At 38.5% G+C, this 21,454-nt stretch overlaps 1 protein-coding gene across 9 annotated transcripts in view; it reads right to left on the bottom strand.

Moving 5' to 3' along the window:
• The window catches only part of TBL1XR1 (TBL1X receptor 1), a 117,702-nt gene that overhangs the window by 39,479 nt on the left and 56,769 nt on the right, over positions 1–21,454 (bottom strand). For 4 of the 9 annotated variants that reach the window (XM_040613044.1, XM_040613039.1, XM_040613046.1 and 1 more), the window contains one exon: positions 721–788. The exons of 3 other annotated variants lie outside the window; for them this stretch is intronic. The gene's annotated coding sequence lies outside the window, so the exon portion shown is untranslated. Of the gene's footprint in view, positions 1–720; positions 789–11,792; positions 12,034–21,454 lie in introns of those variants that run through there. 2 more of the 9 variants (XM_040613041.1, XM_040613043.1) reach the window with 2 other exon arrangements.

The raw sequence follows: 21,454 nt of genomic DNA, 5'->3' as shown, positions 1-21,454 counted from the left end.
CAATACTTATGCATGGCTGTTGGTAGACTGGTTCAGAATGCATTTTTCCTTCATTAAAAAAAACGTAATCTCATCTCCCTTGCAACTCTAGCCATGGAGAAGAGATAAGGAAATATGTTTAAGGAAAGTATGCAAAAATCAAAAGAAATGATAGAGGGATCGCAGTTACATGCATTTAAAGAAAATAACTGCAAAATTGTGAGTGTACATTAAATTTAAGAAGAGGAGACCAGTAACAGCACATCGTGTGGATATTTGCTCTCTGAATCACATATTCTTATTTTCCTTTAGGAAGCCAGGACTTTAGCACTTGAAAAAAACCCCAACCATACCATAATCAAAACACAGTAAGTTTTCCCCCTTTTAAAAACTGATACAAACTAAACAATAGCGACTCTACACTTCAAGTAGACAATAGTTTTTACAAGGTGTTTTGTCAAAAGGTCTGTTTACTAATATTTCCATGCTGTGAGCTGTTGTGTTATACCGTAACAACTCTCAATGAAATTAATACAGATTTACATGAGACAATAACAGCTCCAAAAGGAGCTGTTGAAGACCATTGAATAAAAGAACACTTAATGAAAAGATTCAGCGGGCTGCAGAAACTGATACCTAACAAATACCGTAAATGCACATAATTGCAATTACTAATACTAAATTGTACCAAACTATCAGTCCACTTTTATGACAAATAAATAGATAATTGAGTGTCCTTACCAGAACTACTCTCTGAAACCCCACAAAATTGTGATGTGGCAGCAGTACAGCCCTTGGTATTACACCACCTGTAACACAAACCATATTATGATAGTTTCTATCAACATTTATTTTAAAGGATGAAAAAAGGATAAAAGCTATTTTTCTACCAGTCTTTTTACTAAAGCATTAAAACAACATTGTTTCCTACCGATTGCAATATATGCTTAGATGAGAAAATAATCAAGCAAAAATTAAAGACCACCTTTCAATTACTTACATGGAAAGTATTCCAAAGTAGTACAGGTACAGTTTCAAGTCTATGCTTTTCTCACTTTTTTTGTTGAAAACAAAACCCTACCACAGAACAGAGCATTAGCTTTAAAGGAACTTCTGTTCTTTTTGGCTGCCCATATTGACAAAGGGAAACTTTATGAGAATCCAGATTAAAGTTTATAAACATCTAAGTATTGATGCAGTACCTTACTTTATGTGTTAGCTAAAGTACGTAACTAAAATGATTCAGTAGGAAGATAAAAAAATAGGAAGCACAAGGCCATGATCAAACCACCCAGTGTTTTCAAAATTGATCACTTTGGATCTGAACTTAACACCAACAACTTTAAATGAGTATGTTATATGAAAGGATCCTTAAAATACCCTCATGGAGTTAATTTCTCCAAGTGACTTGAAAATTTCCAACACTCCCTAGGAGTTAAGTACATTATGCACCTGTGATCAGAACAATTACCCATTCTGTATTTGTATAACACATCGATTCCTACCACCAATATTCATCACAGATTATATCATTAAGAGTGATTTTACATAAACAAAGAGATTAAGGAGAAAGGTTTAAAGGTAGGAGCACAGGCAGATCATCTGGGCACCACAAAAAAAAAGAATCCACATATCAAAAAAATAGTTTGAAGCAGAACATACTTAATAGTAAAACAGATAATCTTGCCCCAAATGGAAGCAGCTCAGGAAAACAGCAAGCTATTTTATAAATACCAAACTCCAGCCACAAAGGCCACAAAATGCATTACTAGTAACACTGACACTTTCCAAATACCTCCTTAAAACAAGAACTAAACCCAAGGAAGGCGACACATGCCTTAAACAGCATGTAGCATTTAAGACACTGCCTCATCTTTAAAATAATCATTGACCTCCAAGAAACCCTCAGCTATTTAGTCTGTTACTAAGTTGAAAAAGACTTGGAAATGTTTTTTCCTTGTGTTGATTAAGGAATTACAGAATATTTTGGTCAGCAATCATTTTCCATGTTTAAATTCCCAAAAGATTCAAATAAACCTCTCCCTCCTTCCTGCAGAGTCCCTGACAGCTGAATGGTCATTTGTCTCTTAAAATATGGGAAGAGCCCTGGGCGAGAGAAAGGAGAATGCCACAACCACTGATGGCACTACAGCCTCCACGTACAGAGAAACTGCAGCATTTATTTAATTAATATTTACATATTCAAGGTTCTACTTTTCAGAATGAGAAGATACAAATGCTATGACCTAGATGTGTGAGAAGTAAATGCTACAAAGCATTGGAGACGACTGCCAGCTTCCTCACAATAAAGTCAGTTTATTCATTAATACATTTCTACGAAAAACACTCCAGTACCACCACCCTGGACTTGAAAAGCATCCTGGTCCTTCCCTGTAACAACACTTACTGACAGTAGCTCACAAGGTAAGTGAAAAGGTCATGGCCCTATATTAATGTAATTTTAATTCTCTTCTAGGCTATTACTGCCTTGATTGTATGTATCAACTGTATTGCTAAAATTTAAATTAAAATAATAATAATAAAAAAATCAGAAGCAAAGTTTAAAACACATAAAAGTTTAACTCTAAGATGAATGATAGTGCAAAAGGTCATTAAAAGGGCATGCTGATCCTGCTGGCTGAACAAACAAGAGGGAGAAAAAAGTTTCAACACTTAACATGCTTTGAACTTTGTAAATTTTACTTCTACATTGAGTATGTTTCATTCATTGAGTAAACTGTTTCAAGAAAATAATTGGTATTACCCCCAAAACGACACCAAATGGGAGGAAGACCCAGGAGGCCCTACAGCAGAGCAGTGTACCACCACAGCCTCAACAGAAGCTGCCTTAAGAGGAATTCCATTCCTCTCCACAATTCCCCACAGAGCATACACAAAAACACAACATACACAGAGCATCAGAAATTCATCATTGCATTAGCCTCCCTACAACAACACCAAGAAACCTGTTTACAGTTAACTAATTTGCCACGGGATGGAGAGGGCTGAGAGGTGCACAGCAAGAATTGGATGCATGGCCCAACTTAGCAGATCCTTTAAGAATGGCTAAGTGACAAAAGTAACTTTTCAGATGGACCCTAATAGCCAGCTACTTCTGCAGTCACTTGCACCACGTAAGGTAACCTTCAGAGAATCCCCTAAATTATATTTATCCTGGAAACACTTTTATTCTGTTTAATAAATATCAGTAGAATTTACTGCTTGTGCTGCAAAGACACATTACGTAGAGAAAATATGTTCCCCTCACCCCCTTTTTTTAGTATGTTAGTGATACGAACAGAATTTCTAGCACGTAGGATAAAAACTTCATGTTTAATTATATTCCTACCAAGCGATGTGATGAAATGAAGCACATCACAGAGTGCCCACCTATAATCACAGGGTAGGATTTCCTTTACTACATCCACTCTTCAGACTTTGACTGCAGTAATGCTGCAGATTGTTTCGTAGGTACCTGATTAGTCTTTTTTCTTTCTTACAAGATGCCTATCTACATGTATTTTTCAGAGAATCTGAAAAGAATCAAACTGAAAACCTACAGTCTCATTAAAGAAAAAAAAAATAAAAAATCAGAGTTGAGCAGGAAGTGAAGGGCTAAAGAGATTTACCAGCCTCAGGGAGAGGACAGGAACAGAAAACACTGCAAAAGTGTGGATGATTTTGAGGACCCAACATGTTACATGACGCTCACTGGCAAGCTTAACGACTGTATCCGTTACTAAAATGCTCACACTCCGTAAGAATTTGTGCATCGTGAGCATGAAATCTTCCCCTCTGCAGCTTAAAATAGCTATACATTTAAAAACAGTACACAAAAATATACATTACTTCCCCATTTCAAGATTAATTACAGAGCAGGAATTTTATCATACTACCACCAATACACGTGATGATGCCACATGTAAACATACTGCACTTATTTTGGCACAGGACAGCAACAGAAACGATAAATTTAAAAGGATTCTGTGAAATGTCACTCTCTCTCTTGAAGTAGTTTATTAGTATCGGTGAAGTTGGGAGCCAGGGTACCCGAGAAGGCCACACTGGATTAATCTGCCACTAGAGCGTGCTCCTCTATCAGCACGGAGTCCTATTTACCCATTTCAGGGGTGGGGTTTTTTCCACAACCTTTTCCATTTTGCTAACTGAAAGAAACACAGGGGAAAAGTGTCTTGTACTTCTCTAAATTGCAGCAATATAGCTATCTAAACTAGATTGACTTAATCTTTTAAAGGGATAGCTTTGTTTGCAACCCTCTCAAGCTTTTGGACCACAATTTCCATCACAGATTCTTTTCTTCCATGACTTGTAGCTGAAATCCTTACTACTATTAGATTGGGACTTCTTAAGTCAATGCCATTTTTAAAAAATAATCAAAAATTGATTTTCAACAAAAGTAACATTTCTTTTTTGAATGACTGTCTAGGGTTTTTGCTTGTTTTGTTAATAAATCATGTATAGTTAGGGGGAAAAAGACAGAAAAGTAAATTATGTACTCATAAAAAGTACTGATATGCATTTTATAAATTGCATATGGCCCGTTTGGGAGAGAGGAATGATTTGCTTTTAGGAAGCAGTGTTTACTGCTGTCTTCCCCACTAGACCACCTGTTAATAGTATTTGATGTTGTTTTCTTCCTGTATGAAGAGCACGACTATAGCAAAGACTGCTACCAAGACGATGAAAAGCATGCGTACAGAAAAATAATTCAGTATAAACTGACATTAAATGAAAATGTAAGTCTCTCTCTTGAACTTAAAGCCATGCGAGCTCAATGCATGAATAAGGCCTTATTTTTAGTCTGTCCTGTGAGTGCAGCGTAATTTCTGGTCTGCTTCTCCCTCTGTTTGCATAAACCCAAATGTTACCACTGAGATACTTGATCTGCTCACTACGATTTATTCCCTCTAATCCCCCTATTTCAAAGACCATCCAACCAACAAATGTCACCAGCAGAACTGAAATCCAAGTAATACATTAACAAAATAAGGGTTGGTTCATCTGCAAAACCAAGATTTGCTTTTCCATTTTGACTCTGCAAACAGCACCACTTTTTGCCACAGCTGAGAAAAAACACAACTAACAGGAGAAGTGACTTGGAATAAACCAGAGTCTTGCATTGAAAAATTCATGTTGCCTCTTAGAATCACTCTAGAAGCGTAAGCAAATCTGACTGCATTGATTGCTAAACATTTCATTATAATTCAGAAGCTTACACACAGCACAACCAAACACAGCATCAGAAGTTAAACTGACAATAAATCATTTATCGCATGCAAAGTTTAAGAACACAATTCACTGAATAATATTTATGATCACAAAGTAAACATGATAAAAGTGCTATTTCCTTGATAACAGCAGACAGTAATTTCAGAACAAAACACAAACACTCATCGCAGAGTTAAGACTTCAAAACCACTAACAGCTCTAATCCGACCAAAAGGGACTCTGAGTGAGATTGTTCTGATACGGTAAAATGTACACAGGGAAGTTTGAGTACTATGGAAGTTTAGAAGTCTCTAGGTCATAACCATAATCAAGGGGAAAAAAAAAACCAAACCAAAACAAACCAACCAACCAAACAAAAAACCAGGAAAATTTTAACCTGTAAACTTACAGCCCAACTAACATGATCCATAAAGCTCCTCAGGTAGATGACAACCAGACATGGATTAAAATGCTATAGAGATAAGCAAAGCTTCAACAATATTGCATCTTCAAGTGTAACTGTACTAGTAAACATTACTTGTTAGCAAAACAGTTATTCCAGGTTCTGAAAAAGAAACTATGAAGTTTAAGATCTTTATCTGTAAAACATTCATGTTCTGCTTTGACTACCTCAAGGCAAACTACGTCCCAAGCAAACAGGCATCTTCTCTTCCTCATCCACTGTAATTTCCGTAATTCATCCTTTTAACGACTTAAGAAGTCGTGTATTCCCAGTGCAGAGGATATTTTCAGAGAGCATTGATGATGCTCAGAAAGTCTTACATTTGACTAGCTGCTGACAGCACATCAAGGAAGCAGCAGTGTGTACATCTGTATGAGCTTCGGTGCATATACTGAGGAGACAGGTTTCTGAGCTTTATTGTGTTGCGCATTCTTCAGATGAGATGTCTTTCAAACACTAAATGAAAATGACGCAGGAATTAAAGAACTGGAGCTAAGTGACTTGCATTTCCTGTTGTCCCATTATTCTTTATGCATGGAAGACAGGCTTTTTTCCATTCCTTCCTTTCTTTAGTATTTTGCAGCATACCTCCAAAAAACTGGTATGTATTGCTGTTTTTTCATAGACTGCTTATATACCACCTATCACATGATATTACTTGTATACATTTCTATAAAGTTACTCAGTCAGACTATTTTGGAAACAACACAATGCAATTCTCATTCTTTCTATTTGAGAGAGAATCCAATTCTTTGGCCTGATCATAATTCAAACTGCTTGGCCTAAAGCCTTCAAGTTTTATTTTTCTCAGTGAAGAAAATCAAACACAGGAATGATTTTTACCAAACTGGAACGCAGGAGCATTTCATTTTTTAAAGGTTGCTTCTACTAGTCCTGTTTCACGACTGGTGTTGCAAATGCTACAGGCACTACTTCACATACTCATTAAAAATTATCTCTGGAACTTGCATATCTCTCTCCTGAAAAAGCAGCCTTCAAAATGTAAGCCACTCAAAAGCACTGCAAAGCTGGTCTTCTTTCTCATTCCTGAAAATCCTCAATTTTACCATTTTAAAATTTAGTAAATATCTTTTTCTGCCCCCTTGTCATTCTACATATAATCTCGAGCAGCTTACCTTACGGCATCAACCATAATCACTGTCACCATTCCCAGAGCAGAGGGCTGCTACATACTTCGTGCCTGCCTCTGAATTCATGACCAGAGGTTCAACCCCACCACAAATACAGAAAACGAGCAGCCTTCATCTTTCCGTTCACCCCTGTTAAGCCAGTGTCGCCGTGTTCTCCCAGGAGAAAAGTGTGAGAGTTGAAACACTGCAAGTGACAGCAGTCAAAGACACTCAGAAATAAGGTCTGCCCTCGCTGCTCTTGGGCTGTGAGAAGGCAAGAGCCAAACTGCTGGGCAGTGTCCGTGTCTTGCGGGAGCCTCTGTTCCTTTCAAATAAATATCAAGTGGCACTTCTGGAATGGAGCACACCCCTCAAACTGGGCTTCATCTTACTTTGGTATGCAAGTAAAAATAGTGGGATTTTGTTCCAAATTGGGCAGAAAGCAGGTTGTATCGTAAGTATGTCATATCTAATTAAAGTTCATATCACTGCAATAGAGACTCACCAATATAGATACAAACATCATTTGGCAGCCACAGTGGTTTTCAAACCTGCAGCTGGAACATAGCTCACAACATGAAAGCATAATAAAGCTACTGACTGAATAACCTGCTTTCTAGGATTCAGGTATATTTTCTGTTATTTTATAGCACTGTAGTAACACTTTACTAGAGGGAAAGGCAGGTTCTTGGATTTCAGAGATGCAACTCAATAGGTATATGGAGTTACAACACAGATAGCTCTTGTATTCTCTCAGAAGACTTGAGTTAAACTCTTGGCTTAGGTTTGTAGTGAAATTAAGAAGGTAGCATTAATCTAGTCACCACTTATTCATAAATTACATTGCAAAACCCCCAAACCTTCATTTACTTAATGGGAGCCCAAGAGATTGTGAAGGCATCTGTCAAAACTAACAGCAAAAAGAAGGTGCCTGACAAAGTCTTTCAAGTAGCAGTTGTAATGTACGTATCATCTACTTATGGAGACAAAAATCATCTTGGGACAGATGGATTCACAAAGCCAACCAAACAACTCAAACCAAGCTTACCAACCCCTGTGGTTCTGCTCTATGGAAAAGATTTTCACAAGGAAATATGATTCTATTTTTCTCCAATTTTGGAAGCACTGCAGCTGTGCATTGCTTAATAATTTAGTTTATTAAAGGCAAAAGGACTGTCAAAATCTATACAAACTAATTTGTCGTGCAGCAATTTTACATTATTGGAATCTTGTTATAATCTGACTAATGCACGCTATCGCTTTCTAACCATGCTTATAATTGGTTTCTTGGCTGTACAGGCCTAAAGACAGTAATCCAAAACATCTTCCAATTACACTGAAAAATATGCGTGTTTGCAGAAAGTTACATTACTTAATTTTCAGACTCAATGGGCCTTTAATAATATGAGATTAAAAAAATGTTTGCAAAAGGACACTAATTTCTGGTGCTATTCAGAAAGGTACTTGTTTGTGTAGGAAAATACCATCCTGGGACCTGTAAACGCTGAAGAAGCATGTACTGAGATACCGAAAGGAACATGAGACAAACTCAAGAAGAAAAGGTAAACAATCTATTCAGATGGGAAAATGTATTTCAAGTCTATACATCCCAAACCAAACATGAAACCCAGCAATTAAAAGGTTCTGTACCTCAACGCTTATGTAGGTGTGACAGTTACTGAGGAACTTAACTCTTTTAATTCCAACACACGTAACTGCCTATTGCCCTTGCCAGCAATTCTTACTGGGGCAGCTGAGGTTCCTTGAATTTGTTGGTAGATCAGCAGCAGTTCAAAACACAAGAACTTTGTACAGGAATTATTGCTTAATATTCCCAGAGCACAGAGTTTGACAGATGCTTTCACTGCAGTACCAGGATTGGCATACAGGTAATTTTTAAGATGCTTAAAGAGTTGTGGCCTGCTATATTAGGCCACAAATATAGCTTTGACAAATACAGTTTACTATTTTTGATAGAAAAGATTAGGAAGTAAACATTACTAGGACAAGCAGCATTGCCCAGGGGCAGATATGCTTCTTAGCAGAGGAGAAAACATTGAAGTTGCCACTTGAAATGCAATAGAATTTTTGTAAATTTTTAACATTAGAGGTTGGGGGTTTTTTAAACTACTACAAAATCTTAAAATTTGTCTATAGATCTTGGCAGATTAAGTGTGCACCTTGTGATGGATTCTCATTATTACAGTAAAATCAACAGGACTACATTACATACAGGACAACATGCAATAAGCACATGCATAGATACAATATTCCCCGAGTCACATGGAACTGAAAGTAAGAATAAGTACTGTCATGCAAAGAGTGAGAAAAATATACGGGAACAAACACTTCAAAACAAACCCCTGACAGTCACTCCCAACATGCCTCACACTGACTGTGAAATGAGAAAATCATGCTTCAAGTGTCCCGCAGTTTAAACATGGGCCTCATTATCTGCCTACATACACAACTCCCACCACAACAGGCAAATGCTTTAGCAGTGTCCGTCCTTCCTTTGACCACTGTGATTTGGACAAACACTACCAGTCACATTTCATCAATGGAGAATAACTGGACCTTAAGCACTTCTTGAAATGGCCTGGATCTCAAGCGATGGATGCTGGAGACACCAGCCTCTCCAGTTAAGCTCGCTGCATCAGTAACACAAGTTGTTTTTATGTTGGTTCTCTGCCCAGAGCTGTACTGTGCATGGTAAAATACATTAGAGCTAGAAAAAAATAACACCTTAAAACTGAAATTGTTTAATATCTGCAAGGAAACAGAAGTAAGAAGCTTGCTCCAGAGAGTCTGTCTATCCTTAACTGTTTCTTTCACAACGATGGTGCTATGAACTGCGCTGGAATACATGCAGACACACAGCTTTGGGGAGATGAGCAGCAGAGAAAAAACACGAACAGCTCCTCACCTTTGGAAGCCCAGGAGGGCTATGAAAGCTCAAAGCCCTGCACTATGCCTCCTCCATCACTGACAACCGTGCCCTCCAACAAGCAAACAGCTGTAGTGCCCTACCCTCCAAAGTACAGGGTATTAAAAGACAGAAAAGTACATCTGCTTGTTGTTAGAGACAGGTGGCACTAACACTGTTTTCTCCTCACACTTGCAACAAATGCCGAGAAGACCTTAACACAGAAGATATAGCATGTGGTCAAAGGTACTGCTGCTGCTTCTGCTAACAGGTGAGTTTCACATATAACAGCCAGAAGGGTTTCAATCCAGCAATAGCTAGCATCTTCTAGGACACAGCGTAAACCTCCTAGGACAGCTAGCTCAATGAATGATGTCAACTCTTTAGATAGCGGGGAAAAAAATTTTTTGTTCCCCATGAGTTGAGCGCTCACAGCAAAGATACTTGCACAAGAGGGACAAGATGCAAAGATGATGCACACAAATTTCACAACCAGCAGTCACAGCCTGGAGTATCGCAGCATTGCTCTATCAAGTTTAGCGGAATGCATTTTAAAATGTTTGGGTATGTCACAAACCAGATTTAAAAATATCAAACACATTCAAAGTATAATGCATCTATCACATAATCTCCCTGCCTTATTACAAATTCATTTAAGAACTCATTAAAAGAGCAAGTATCACACACTTACCAATTTACAAATGAGTCTAAGTGTGAGACAGAAGACAGGAGGCAAGGTGAATAGGTAGAAGAGATACAAACCTATGATGAAATTTGTCCCATCAGAGAAAACCAGAACATAACATCTCTTTGGTACAGTAACCCATGTGCCAGGAGAAGCAGTGTGCACTTGAATGCATGTTTTACTCTGATCCCAAAGGATTAAGCTTCTTGCGAGATGCTCCTTCTTATTTTATTCCTCTTCAGTTTATCTACGAGCTACCCACTTCCAATGGAGGCCTAAAAACTCCCCTGTGTTTTACTTTATGTACAGGAAAACATATGGTACTGATGCTGACTTAAAACTCACAAATTAAGGTGAGATGTAGGCAATGCATCGTTGGCTTTCCTCTTAGACATTGCTTCAAGAGGGAGGCTCTTCTTGGAATAGTTTAACTACCATTATTTTGATAGCATCATCCTCAGAAAGTGGTTTTGAGAAATATGACTGACTTTGCTTTCAAGCTTTTGATTGCAAAAGCATATAAGCATGAATGTTACTGAAGCAAAAGTTTCAGAATTAAATATATATGCAAAGAAGGATACACAGCACAGATGAATAATATATGCCTATAAATAAGCAGAAAAATAGACTTAAAATATCCACATAACTATTAATTAGTTATTAATATTAGATCTCTGGTCTATTTCCCTTCAAATTAGCCACCCACCAGCAAAATGTCAATTGCAAAACAAGAGACTATATTTATAGTACAACCTACTTTGAATTTTGAGAGACACGTCAGCCACTGCTAAATTACAATAGCCCCATTGTGTGCATTCCTAAATTAACACCTAACTTTCATTACAGGCAACTGTTATGTACAAATGTCCGATTCTATTTTAATAGTACGATTACAACACATGAGTTGGTACAAACATTTTTCCATACAGAAGTCTACATGAAGAGAAAGGGGGGGGGAGGGAAATGGTAGAGTTAAATAATTCATCGGTATGAAGCTGGGTCAGACATTGGCACAGCCATACCTTAAAAAGGTCCTGTGCAGCAGTGATGCTAGGAGGAGGGAGCATCCAGGAGACGTTAAGAAATTCTTGGATCTGATTTTATTATTTCCCATGCAGAGACGAGCTTTGATTGCTAGTACTACAAGCAACGTACCATAAAATACAATACAACATGCTACTCCATCTTTAGACTGTATTCATACGGAAGATTTGCCAACAAAGGGAAAACAACCTCTCTAACAACAGATCTTATCAATCAGTGGGGGAAGGTGTATGTATCTCTGTAAGATACCCTGCACAAAACCACGCTGGGTCCAGACCAAGTCCCCAGGTGACTGCCAGCTCACCAGAACGGAAGACACATTCTATACGTGGCTACCTGCTGAAATGCAGAGGTCCCTCTGTGGCCTCTCTGGGTTCTCTTCTCTCATGTAAAAAACACGTAGAGTACAATCAGCATGGGACACCTCTTCTCTGCAGCTTCTGCAAGTGACGTAATTCAGGGCTTCTCTGGCAAAACTAGACCATGTTGGAGATTTCAGAGGAAGTCAAAACTCACTGCAGTGAGGTGTTTTTTTTAAAGAATATGGCCTATTCCACTGAATTTTCTTCTGGTTTGTATTTTGTGATTTCCTTGAACACAGTTCTCCTCCCCTCCTCTCTCCAGACGCCTGACACTATCTGCAGAAAAAGTGGAGAAAAAAGCATCGTGCAGAGGTTCACAGAAGATGGAGAGCTGGCGGGAGAAACCCTGGCAAGACACACTAAATTGTCTCAAGCCTTCTGCTGAGAGGGAAGTGGGACTCTGTTTCGGGTATGTCTGCCATAGAGAGGAAACAGAAATAAGAGAAAGAATTGCATAGTTACAGTTCTCTAAACAAACTTAAAACTAAGGAACATCATCTTCTCAACAAGAGGTGACCTGTGCTCACATTTCAGTGGGTAATAGTCTCTTTTACAGTTTTATAGCAGATTAATTTGCAATACTCAGGAACGTCTAAAAGATAGACTTGAAGAGAAACACAGCAATCACTGCTGCTCATCTTTCCTCTTGGTATAAAATCACATCACTTTCCATCAGCTTGCAGGAGCATACTTCTAATAATGCCTTTTACAGAACCTCCTTCTACAACCAGCTCTTTTATTCTTGTAAAAAATTAACAAAACAAAACAACAAAAAAAATCACCTCCCTAGCCTTCAGATCTGCACAAAACCAGTGGCCCTGTGCCAGCTGTTTAATTTCTCATGTATTTATGCATACCAAAGTATTTGTACAAAGAAATGAATTGTAGTTGCAACTAATTTTGCACGCTGCCGATTCACCTTTAAATCCATGGGGAGTCAAGAGAATCCTGAATTATTAAGATCGTCATTTGCTATCTGGGAACAGGATTGTCTATGCTTTTCCATTTCCTAAATCTTCCTTTTATCTTAAAATTCACTTTAACACTGTAACTATTAAAAACTAGAGGAATCAAAATTGAGAAAAGGAAACAAGAGCTTCAAGAAGAAACAAAATATGAAGCCAGCTGGGCTCCAAAGCCATTTTCATCACATGGGATATTTTTATATCCATTGTACATTTTATTTTTTCTAGTAACTGTCACACATGTAAGCAGGAAAGCTGTGAGGTACTCACAGGAGATAAGAAAGAAGAGATGAATGCGGTCCCATCCATCCCTTGCTGGGCTTTTCCCTTACATATGCTGAAAATATTTAAACATTAAGGAGATAATTTAAAAATTTTCAGGATTAGGGTGGGCTTGACCAGCTAAGTGAAAGTCTCCACTATCAGCAAATTTCATTCAAGCAATGGCTGTGGGCTCCACATGACTTACAGCTATGAATAAAAACTGGAGCCCAGATTTCTGTAAGCAAATTTGCCTCTAGCTGTAACACTGTAATTGATCTCACATCACCTGCTTTATACCAAGCCAAGACCTAGTTCATATCTTCAGATTTTTCTCCTATTCCAAAGCAGATTACTGCAACAGCTTATCTTAAAACATGCAAACACTATCAGCAGAAGGGTATTTCCATTTTAAAATATTTTTTAGTTACATTTATCCTAGGCAAAGATAGTATTACAGACAGAAGGACATTTGACATGATTTTGATGGTTTAATTAATCTTAATAGAACTAGGGATAGAATTTAGAGGTTTGGGTATGTTATGGAGATGAAGGCAAGTGGTTTTCTGGAAAGTCCTGGCTCATACAGACCACTCAAAAAATCCACAATAAAAACTTCTTTCAAACCACAGAAAAAAGAACAAGCCAATAACAGACACTTAACCCCTACTGCTGATAGATGAACACCCGTTTCTAAGTAGTACGTCTTCAGATGATTACTGCATGTCCCACAGGCTCCCTGCCACTGCTTAGGGCTGCTTTCCACTAGACAAACCACACCTTTTATGGTCAATCTGGGTGCATCTCCTGGTGAGAGTATTCCTACTCAAAAGACACCAGGGAAGCTACCTTTCCACTGACTTTAACAGAAATAATTCTGTTAATATATGAACTGAATTTAAGTAACTATTACTGAATATTCTATTATCCAACCACAGAAACAATAAATCCTTTACCTGAATTACAGTTAAGAAGGGAGTTAAATCCAATGACCCTGTGCAGTACAGCAAGAAAAGTAGACATGGTTATTCACTCATACAACCTCTGTGGACAAAGATGAGGGCGAAAGCATGATTCAGGCTATGGAAGGCGGTCAGAGGCAGAAGAATGAGTCAGTACTGTCAATGATCACAGGCTTGAACTTCGGCTCCTAAATCTGCTCGACTCTTATAAATGTTATTAAAAATAAAAAATAAATGTTAATAAAAAAAAGAAAACTCATCTGTCTATTCAAAACAGCAACACTCAAATGAGAAAGAGGTTCACCGTAGATATGCCACATCATGTATTGGAGGGCACACACGCTAATTTTGTCAGAAGAAAACTGAGCACCCTTGCAAGTAGTTAAAGGTTTGTAGGGCTTTTTAGACCTATTGTACATTTACATGTACATACTATATTTTTATAAGTGCTAGAAAATTATAATAGCAGATCAATTTTTGTTCCCTTTTATATTGAAAAGCAAACTATTTAAGCACTAACTACCCCCGATAATGCAATTAAAACCTGACCCGATTTCTAGACACAAATGAGCTGCGTTCTTCACAGCATAGCCATACATTTCCAAGTTCATCCCTACTTACCCTGCCTTCAATTCCTTTTCTAACACCGAAACCTCAGGAAAAAAAACGAGGCTACTACAAATCAGTGCCTCAGAAGAAAATGAGCAGGTATGCACACAGGGGGAGTGGGTGGCAACCCACCCAGCTGGGCTTCCATGACTTGTAGAGAGGGAAAAGCCAAACAAGTCTATGTGCAGTTTTACATCATTTCTCTGCGCTGCAAAACAGACAGCAAGTGAATTACAAGACTGCAAGGCCAGGATTATATAAAACCAAAAACCTCTGGTAGTCATCATCTTTACTATCCAAGTATAAATCACAATGTGTGTTGATACAAACCGTTGTAAAAACTCTGATGTGGTTATACACACTTGGATAAAATGGAGCTGTACAAAAAGATCTACAAAACACACACACACACAGTTAAAAAGCAACACACGCAACAGATCATTTGGGGTTTACTAATTTCATTTAACATTTTTCTGTTCTATTTCAGGCATCTCTCTTTTTGCTCAAGGAACCTTCACAACAATTAAAACCAGACATTATGAACATCATTATTACCACTATTTATTTGAGTAACAGCAACATTCAAAAGACCCTTTCTCAAGATAGGGGCCCCATTGTGCTAACATTGCATAAACACATAAGACTTGTTCCTGTGCTGAAGAGATTGTAATCTAACCAGACAAGGTTGATAAAAGCAAAATGTCAACAACAACAACAAAAAAAATCTGTGCAGGACTGTTGTTTGTTTCGGTATATTGTCTTTAGACCATCTGCTACTCTTTCTTACCGACCAAGGTCCTCCAGATAGTCTGTACCACTGCTGCTGCTGATTTTGTCTTCCTAGCACATCCCATTAAAAGAAAAGAATTAAAATATTTCCTCTTCTGTGGGAGGCAAAAAACACTGAAAAGTCTTCAAAGATAATGAAAGTGCCGAGATACAGCTCTTCTAGTCATTCCTGAAAGTGCTAGCTGTTTCCAAGTTAGGATAAATACAATGCTGAATATTGCCATCTTTATCTCAATTCATTAACTAGGTCTCTGGTCAGTGAAATGGCATATTTGTAGTACTAAATGAGGATTAAATGCTAGCTCTTGGTTTATGTGCAAAAAAAAAATCTAGATAAAGAGCTATACACCAGTCTATTCTGTGTTTAGAAAAAACAATTTATATACAGCTAGTAGTGAGAAAATGCAATTTCTCTTACTTACTAACCATATAGCAAACAGCTTCCTACAGACAGGCCCTTGCTCAGCCCCAGTGAACGCGCAGAAATACGGGCACTGAGCTAGATCAGAGCCTAGCGAGCAGGGAAGTGTTTTGAGGGAACAGGCTGAGAGAGGAAAGGAAAAAGCAGCAGCACGGGAATAGGCACTTCTCCTGTTCTTGGCTCTGGCTGTTAGGCTGAGTTAAGGAATGCCTTATTAAACAGCTGAAGCTCTAGAAATTTGCAGCCATTATCCTAGTGTGAGGCAAAACGTTACACATGCACTTCTGCCTGTCTAGGAATCTTTCTTCATTCAGCAAATATTTAGTAGATTTCAGATGCCCAAAACAAATGATTTTTCTAAGTGTTACTAAAAAATCCATACAGCTCCCCTAGATTTGGTTAGAAGTGATAAATAAATGCATTTCCTACAGTGAAGTCCATGCTTTACAGATCCTACAGCTACCTCTCTCATTGCAGCTTATTACAGGAGAAAGAAAGCAAAAACCCTTCTTCAGAATGCTCCTTTTTTTGGAGGAGTTTTTGGCATTCACCTACTACTACAGAAACAATTGTCCCCCTCCCCTTTTCAGTATATTCCTGCTTTTCGACAGCGTTGTACTTTTCATTTAACCCAAGATGTCTACCATTAAATTCTCCTAGGAAGACACAGCAAGTCAGGGAATGCTTTACCTTTTGACAGTTCCACTATACCTCAGGAACGTAAGTGATTCCCCCCAACCAATTCTTCAACTAAGCTTCCTAATTATAGTGCTCTTATCACAGGATGTCAACATACGATAGCAGAGGCGCGGGTTTGCACACCGAATTGAAAATAAAGATAGCCACAAAATTACTCTTCAAACATGCTAAAACCAAACACACAGTAATAGTGTACTATTGTTTCTTGACCCTGACACCGTGTGAAGCACATTGCTTGCGAACACAAGCCACAGCATTATCCTCTGAATTGTCCTAAGTGATACTCAGCTCCCATAAACCATGCAAGGGCTACAGACACCTCTCACTGGGCAGTCACATTTCACCCACTTCTGTTCCCAGACAGGCCCTTTTATTTGACTCCTAGGCAATTTTCATGGGTGTAGCCAGAAGAGATATGTGAGGCAGGGCTTACTGTTTTTTTGAAATATATAACTACTCTGACATGCATTAATTTTCCAATAGAAGATTCCCAGGGAGGTAGAGCTCTTCAAAACACAAATGACATGCTGCCAGGCAAGAGAATAAGGAAGCAAGTGTGTTACTCTGTGACCTAGATCTTCTCCGGGGATCTCCAAGCTCCTTTCCTTCCCCAGAGCACTGTGCCTACAAACCACTGTGGATTTTCCACTGGATGAGTTATAAGTCACAAAAATATGTGGCAAAATTAACTGCACTTAAGCTGCAATGCTTTTTCTTCAAAAGCAAGCACTGGTATGCTTCCTAACTTGCATAGTTGACATCTTTTTAAGTATATGTCACTTGCCACAACTATAACTTGGCACTTCCAGTAACACTCTGCTCAGGCTTTGCCTTTGCTGATATTTCCCCACTCATGCATTGTGCAAGAAGTCCCAGATCAATCTTGGGTTAACACAGAACCTTAGGAACCCCCCAAAATTAGTATTTTTTCCATATGTTTGCTATGTATAGATGCCACAAGTTCTCTTTGGTGGGTTTTAGGACTTACATATCTAACACTCCTTTTCAAAACATTACTTTTGAAGACATCTACGTAACAGATTAAACTCTTTGTCAGATTAGACAAAAAAATTACTCCAAGACCTGCTAGATGCTTCTGAATTTGCTGAACTGTAATGTTTGTATTCATTATATTGTTTTCTCCCAGGTGACAGTTTCTGTCCCATGTTCCTAACATAAGGACATGATTTACTTCTGTATGTGTCAAACTTCCTCATCTGGCAAAACAACGTGGCTGAAAGATGGCTGATGTTCTCTACAGGTTACACAAAATTAGGCGTTCTTATCTTTCAAAAACAAAATCTGTTATTCCACAAACTGTGCTCGTTAGGAAGACCATGGGGCTCCCTGCTTGAGCCCAATTTGTGTTAACAGGCGTCCATCTTAAAACTAGTGAGGGTATTTTGCCTCCTGTTATATTATGGGAAGATTATCCCAAAAATCTTACTCCCCTGGTGAATGAGATCTGTTTTCTAATTTCCAGCCTGAACACACTCCTTGCAAGATACACACATTTCTTCTTATCCCAGTGCTGTCTTCAATCTAACATAGAAAGCAGTTGCACTCGCTCAAATCTTTATGAACCCTTCACATATTTAGAACAAGAAATTATATCCACTCTCAGACTTCACTTTCACTGGATAAACCAACCAGCCTCGCACTGTCCTCTTGTGAGATGAACTCAGCTCTTCCTTTTGCCATTTCCATCGTCCTCTTCTACACCTGCTCCACTTCATACTGATCCTTCTTGAACGTGGTCTACCAGAGTAGTTCAGTGTTACACATGAGGACTTGGTGGTGCTGCCTTGCAAATGAGCAGCATTAACACTTTTCTGTTCCTACTACAAGTACCTCTTCACCTCACTGATTTTATGACTACTTTTTTCAGAGCTTCAGGATACTACAGAAAAGATATTCTTTGATTTTACTGTCTAATATACTCAAGTCTTCCTGTTCCTCCGTCATTTTCAAGAGATGAGCACCCAGGTTAGGGCAAAATTCACATCTATCCAGGAGTGCACAACCACGCATCTTGTGCTATGAAATCTCGGTCCACTTTTTCCACTCAAGTCTTAAAAGCTCATCCAGCTTTTCCTGTAGGATACTCTGTTCCTTGTCTAAACTGACAACATCTCCCAACTTTATGTCACTGGCAAATTTTTTTGCATACTCCCTCTTACAGTGCCAAGTTCGTTAGTGATTATATTAAAGTCAGCTGAAGACCAATTCTTAAGGCAGCGAACTTCCTTTAGGCCCAGCACATCCCCTCTGAGCACAAAACGGCGTGACCTCCCCTTAACATGCTCCTTATTCACCTCACAATTCTTCTACAGTATCTTATCAGTATTTTAATAAACAATTTCCGATGAATTACTGGAGCAAGCACCATACCACAGTCTAGCCAGATTAGCCCCAGCATACTCTTTTGTCTAAGCCCAAAAATGAACAACTTTATGAAAGACAGACAACACAGATCCCACTATAAGTGTCCATGAAGACCAGGTACTTAAGTCTTGCCTACTGTGATTCTAAATATAAATAAATATATGTAACTATATGTACACACACACTACAGGGTAGCAACCCTTCCTCAGTTCCCTCCTAACACAAAGGCAGAGCTCCCATGAACTCCAGACACAGCGACATTAGGACTAAGGTACTTCAGAGGATCACAGTTATGCTATGCCATAACATTAATTCTTCTTCCAAATCCACATCTGACTGTGTACGATGGACAAGCAGTCCAATGAAAATGAGAAGCAGCAGCAGCAGTCCAAGGGATACTGCCAACCTCAACAGGGTAATCCCTGCAACTGCCACGACACAGCCATATTACAATACAAAGATCGGTAGTTTATTTAATTGGTGTTAGGAAAAAAAGGAAACTCAGTTCAAATACATGGACCACCACAGAGCCAAGCACAGCACACGTGAATAGGAAAGAAAAAACACAGGCAGGGCTTGTTGCTGTAGGCTACAAGGAGGTAGGTATGCTAAGAAACCTCAGTCAGCTTCAGCAAAGAGAACAGTGGAACAAAACTGGACGGATCAATGAAGGCAACTTCACAACAGCCTATTCACCATGACTTCCAGCGTGAGACAAAAACTAGGACACACAAGAGTCTGCCTGCTGACTGGGGTGGCCTTTCAGCCAGGAATCTAGTAAACTACAACAGCATAGGAAATATCTTAGTAATAACCAAAATCGAACGATTAATCACAAAAGGATTTTGATTTTAGAAAAAGTTAAATATAACAGAAAGTAGGAATTAGGTTAGTGGAAAGGTATGCCAACAATCTGTTCCAAGCAACATTCACAAAGTCAAACAATACCTGTTATTTGTGTGTCATAAAAAGCATGAAAACTGTAGGAGAAACAGCAGTAAGGACCTTGCCTATAGAGCAGCACGTCACCTCAGGGGTGCTAATGGTAGCAAATAATAACTTATGTATTGTATCTTCTACTTAGAGCAAAACGCCAGCATCTCTAGTGCTGTTTCCTTTTGCAATTTATGAGGTTTACAGTCACCTCTTCAGTGTCTTTCCTTGGGTTCAAATACCTACTCCTCGGGTTACTTCCCATTTCCCAGATGGTCAGCCCCCAGAAAACATCTTCTGTGCCTCAGCCACTTCGTGGTTAAATCCATTCTGACGGCTCATTAGTAGAATAATTTATCAACTGTTGCAAGAATAGCTGTTACAAATTTGTTTTCTATGTAAATCAGGTTCCGTGCAACTAGGATGGAATTCCAGCCTTTTCAAATGCATTTTAATGTGAAATGCTGACATCAAGTCTTAAATTCATTTGATTATTTTTTCTGTTTATGTTATTAGTAATCAGTTTTTCTGGCACTCTTTTCTGTTCCAGTTTAATCACTCAGTTGAATTACTTGAACTCCTGCTGAACTGCACCAAAAAAAGGAAAATTAACTAATGCCTCATTTGATCTTGTGACCATAAAACTTGTGTTTTCATTCCCTCTTTAACCTCTGACCATCTATTTTTCCCCTTAATTTGTGTGTTATGTACCTGATAGTTTTAAATTTGTTTTATTCATGAAAAAAGAATCCGCTCTGACGGTTGATCTGCCCTCTATTCATTTCAACCACTGCTGACTTTATCCTAGATTCTCATTAATAAGCACGCATTTAAAATCAGTTCCTCATAGTCCATCATATGTGCACGTTATTTGACTCACTGTATTCTCTCTACCAGAAGCACTGGCTGTTTTCACAGGAAGTGTTGACTATGCTAATAGAGGAAACAAGCTTACAAAAGGGTGAAATACCTGATTTTGTAAAAGCTCATTTGCCAGTCTATTACTTTATTATAAAGTCCTCTCCTTTTCATGTTGTTATGATGGACTTGAACTTAATTTATGCTGCTTGGTTTTTCTTTTTTTTTGAAACAGATGTCAAATACCTGAACACGTGATGAAACATTTTTAAATCGCATGCAGACCATAATAAAATATGGTCCACCTACAGCCAAAAGAAATTAAAGGGGGAGATTTCATAACTACCATTAATGAGGACCCGCATTCCAACTAGGCTCGCATTTGACATCAGCACTCCCCATCTGTGTGACTATTAAATTCATGGCTGTCAATCCTACATACATATGCTCAATATCAACCCTGGGAGGATTCAGATGCCTATTCAAAAAAATATTCAATAGTTTTTTATATTTGTTCATTAAATAACGGTAAGAACACCACACACGACCTTCATTTACAAATACAGCCGCACTAACGCAGTAACTACAGTCTTTATTTCTATTCATATGGTGAACCAGAGACTTGGCATGTAAGCACAGGCTTCTAGATATGGCATCCACGTTGACAGCCACACAGGTGCAGGGTCCCTGGTCCTTGGTGGCCAGCAGGTCTCCATTTCTCCCAAGTCAGTCAGTCGTATGCTCAGTATCATTC

This window comes from Falco naumanni, chromosome 13 (genome assembly GCF_017639655.2).
Source record: "Falco naumanni isolate bFalNau1 chromosome 13, bFalNau1.pat, whole genome shotgun sequence".
In the NCBI taxonomy this organism is placed as follows: Eukaryota; Metazoa; Chordata; class Aves; order Falconiformes; family Falconidae; genus Falco; species Falco naumanni.
This window is presented reverse-complemented; position numbering and strand designations above follow the sequence as displayed.